The 4411-nt window shown below is 44.6% G+C and overlaps 1 pseudogene; it reads right to left on the bottom strand.

Moving 5' to 3' along the window:
• Nucleotides 1–2419: 2419 nt before the first annotated feature.
• Nucleotides 2420–3954, bottom strand: Rpl5-ps2 (ribosomal protein L5, pseudogene 2; annotated as a pseudogene).
• Between the last annotated feature and the right edge of the window lie 457 nt (nt 3955–4411).

Genomic DNA, 4411 nt, shown 5'->3' with positions numbered 1-4411 from the left:
GTTCCTGAATTAAAGACACACGTGCAAGCATGCACGCGCGCACACACACACACACACACACACACACACACACACAGCTTTTATATTTTAATATGCCTTAGTCTGCTCAATAGCTGGGCCACTGCCTAACCACCATGTGGATAATCCACCTCCTGCCAATAATCCCAAGTTATTACTTACTAAACTCTATATTCTATCTTGGCTGCCCTAGACCCAAAGGGCTGCCCAACTGGTGGCCATGCCTCTCTGTCCTGCATTCTTCTCAGGCATGGCTTCTCTCTTCTCCACACTCTCATGGCATGGCGGTCCCTCCTTCCTCTTTTCTGGTCTCAAGCCTAGGAATCTTAACGTCCCATCTCTGTCTACCCTGCCCAGCTATTGATGGTTGGCATCTTTGTTTGCCAGTCAGAACTAACTGGGGGCAGGTTCCCAGAAGCTGCATGCAGACTCTCTCATAGCGTTTTTGGAGGAACATAATTAGTATTCACAACACAAGCAGCTACAGCCAAGTACTGGAGTCACCCCAAGAGAGGCTCTGTGACTGTTAATGGCAATACTTGGAGAAAGGAATGCCTGCCCAAGCTTGTTGGAACTCACAAGATGCCCATACATCTCAAGTACCAGGCATAAAAGAGATAGGATTTAATGTTTGCCATGCTGGGTTTTGGACCTGCTTTTGCTCCATCCCAATTTCCTATGCCTTCTTTCTATTTTGAAAAGCAAATGCTTATGATACCAATTGTGTATTGGAAGCACATAATTTTCATTTTCCACATGGGTGCTCACAGTTCTACACTGCCTTGAGTCAAAGAGAGGACTTAGTCTAAGAGTTTGAACAGTTTTTCCAAAAACCCTCTGGGGCTCATGCACAGTTTGAGCTGACCATGAACCTTCTGTAAGGTGTCAGGGACAGAATGTCTTTAATAAAGGAGAATATCAGTGGTCAAGGAGATGCTTGCTGATAAGGGTGGGCTTGTAGTGGTTAATCATTGTCAACTTTACCAGATTACGAATAACTTAGGTTATTAAGGCATACATCTGGTGATGTTTGAGAGGACTTCAAGAGGGTTCGTGGGGGAGGTTCCTCATCCTGAATATGAGTACAACATTTTAATAGCAAGGTGCTTAATGGAATGAAAGAGGGAAAAGAAATCTAGAGAGTGTAGGTAATATTAACCTTTGTTTGTTTCCTGACCTCCTATGATTCCTCTTAAGTTTTTCATAGCAATGGAAAAGTCACCACAATGGCCCTGAGAAGAAACTCTTCTGATAGCCATGGAAAAAGCAACAGGACTCGGGCCAGGACACTGAATGCAGGCCGCCAGGTGTCTTAGGATTTTATTGTTGTGAAGAGACAACATGGTCAAGGCAACTCTGGTAAAGGCAAACCTTTGAATGGGACTGGCTTATAGTTTCAGAGGTTTAGTCAATTATCATCATGGTGGGAAGCCTGGCCGTATGCAGAGAGACATGGCGATGGAGGAGCCAAGAGTTCTACATCTTGATCTAAAGCCAGCAAAAGGAGACTGTCTTCTTTAGGCAACCAGGATAAAGATCTCACCTGCATTGAGTAGAGCCTGAGTATAGGAGGAGCCCTCAAAGCCTGCCTAAACAGTGACACGCTTATTCCAACAAGGCCACATCTCCTAATAGGACCACTTCCCCTGGGCTAAACATATTCAAACCACTGCACCAAGCGTAAGAAAGGTTCTGTACACGTGCAAGTCAAGTATTTCTGTTGCTCCATTCTATGAAAAGAGTGGGCCTAGTAGAAGCCAGGCATGTCCTTATGTCCTTGAAGGTTGGAAGGATCCACATCTTTTTTTTTCTTTTTCTTTTTCTTTTTTTTTTCTTTTTCTTTTTCTTTCTTTTTTTCTTTTTTTCAGAGCTGGGGACCGAACCCAGGGCCTTGCGCTCGCTAGGCAAGCGCTCTACCACTGAGCTAAATCCCCAACCGAGGATCCACATCTTAAATGCTACCATTCCTTCCCTGTAATAAGCATTAGGGTACATGCTGGGAACACTCATCACAAGAAGTCTTTACTTTTCTGTGAACTACTATATGCCTAGGTATGAAGTAGGGCTGAGTTTGGCCAGCAAGGACTGAGATTAGCAGAATGAATACAGAGACCTTGAGTTAAGAGTGAGGGCTCACAGTACTGGTGACCAGTGTAAAGCATAATACATTGAGTTCTTGGTCAACTGGGGCAGAAGTGATAGTTGGTCATACCTTAGCCTTTGGAGTGAGGCTTCCTAAGACTAGGTAGCCTGCCTGTGCTCTGAGTGGAGGTTTATGGAGGATAACCAGGAATCAGCCACCCGTGCTTTTTTGAAATTTTATTCAATATTAAATACATCTTTTCAGAGGGCTTGCCAATAAGTTTATTGTCTTTATGAAAAAAATTCTTAGGAAATTGTTTTAGCTTTCAGTAGCCTGTTTCTGAGCTCTGAAGAAGCTTGCCTTCTTTTACGTAATCTGATCTCTCTTCTATAAAAGGGACATTTTGGGACAGTTCGAGTCTTCTTAATTTCTCTCCTGGGATGCTTCTTATAGACTCTTGAGCATGTAGGACTATGCTACCAGACAGGCATAAGTCTGTCGAGGTTGAGTGAGCTCAGACCCTGGGAATCTCAGAGATCTGAGACTGGTAGGAGTTGAGCTCTTCCCTACCTCTTTCTGTGCCTGCTGTGGAACTCCTCTGAGAGGACCATGGGCAGCCAGTCAAGGTAAAGTAACCCCTGGAATTATTCTCCATGCTAACAAGGTATCTAGATAGCCTTAAGCCCTCACCCAATGAACTTCTCTTCTTTGGTATTCTTGTTCCCAAAATTTAATTTAATCCCTGGTTCCTCTTGAATAAAGCATATGTATTTACATTCACCATTAAATAAAGCAATATTAACAAACAAGGGTCATTCATTAAGCAGAATCTGCCATGGAGAAGGACTGGTCTAAGACTCCCAAGGAAGACTTTCTCTCCTCCAGTCCCTCCAATACTCTTGGTATTTGCTCTCAATCAGAATGTGTTCTGTTTGTTCCGGCTTCACTCCCCTTCTCCACCTGGTCTGCAGATGCCCCAAGGGGAAAGATATACCAAGGACCCCTATTCCTGACTCCCTCTCCCAACAGTACCTAGAAAGGAAACCAGTACCATTGTGGCCTTTGCTTTGCCTCCACTTGAACGCATGCCGGAGGCAGCACCTGGGCACCGCCAGTGGAGAGGCAGGACACAGTGTGACAGGCTCAGATGGCAGCATGAACTTTCCTACACATGTCCTCCATCATGTCTGGAGGTACGAAGAGAACTTTCTTATATGTACCCTCCTCTTCCTCATTAAGTAGCACATGCAATCTGCCACATTCTGACCCTGGCTGTGCCTCAGACGTACTCCTGCACTGGACTCCTTTCTTTCAGAGTCATAACCAGGGAATCATTTGGTACCATGAGGGGTAGACAAGCCTCCATCCACAGCTCCCTTCAGGGCCCCCACCTGTAGTTCAGGCAAGACCTGTATCCAACTCGCAAGTGAAGACACCAGGCTGACAATTGATACTTTCCATGACATTGTGTTCATCTCCAGTTTCCTCCACTCAGCCTTCATAGATATAGTCCATGCCAATCCTACTGAGAAGCCTGAAGTACAGTAGGCTGCAGCATAATTTGTTAGGACAACTTTCTCACCATATTTTGGCAGTTCATGTGCATGTGCTGCACAGATTATCATATCCCCTTCTATGTGGGCATACACAATCTGACAATACAATACACAATCATCTCTCCTGTTAGCTACACAAACTATCACCCTGTATTCGGGTGTGCTGTACTTATTTCTGTCCTGGAGCACCAATCGTTTCTGAACATAGTAGTCAGTTTGACCCTCTCTCAGCCTTCCAAATCTCCCCTGGTGTCTCTTAAAGTAGGCCTTATTCTTGACAACTTTCACGAACCCCATTCTGTGGAATAAAAACCCAAAATCATGGCTCCACACAGACCTTACATGAGTCTTTAATAAAGCACTAGAAGGGTTTTCCTGGAGGATCAATTTTTCAGATGCCGCTATAACTTAATTACTAGCTAAAGGCTTGACAGCCTCAATACATTTCTTAGGGTTCTCTGGTGTGTGATTTCTAAGGTACAACCAGCCATGAATCCGAAACAACAGCAAACAAGGAAATGCTTTCTTTCTGATAGGAACTTTCTGTTTTCCTAACGTAATGTTTATATTGTTTGGGAACCTCATGCACCCTGACAATACTCGCTTCCCATTCCTTCCTGGTCCACCCTTTTGCACCCCTCCCCACACACCAAAAAGTGGAAAGCCACGCCAAACAAAACAAGTCCAATTTGTGTTGCCCATACTCAGTGGAGCATGACCAAACTCCCGGTGGCCAGCCCCTTAAAGAAATCTG

This window comes from Rattus norvegicus, chromosome 9 (genome assembly GCF_021556685.1).
Source record: "Rattus norvegicus strain SHRSP/BbbUtx chromosome 9, alternate assembly SHRSP_T2T, whole genome shotgun sequence".
NCBI lineage: Eukaryota > Metazoa > Chordata > Mammalia > Rodentia > Muridae > Rattus > Rattus norvegicus.
The sequence above is the reverse complement of the archived record's forward strand: the minus strand, read 5'-3'. Positions and strand labels throughout refer to the sequence as shown.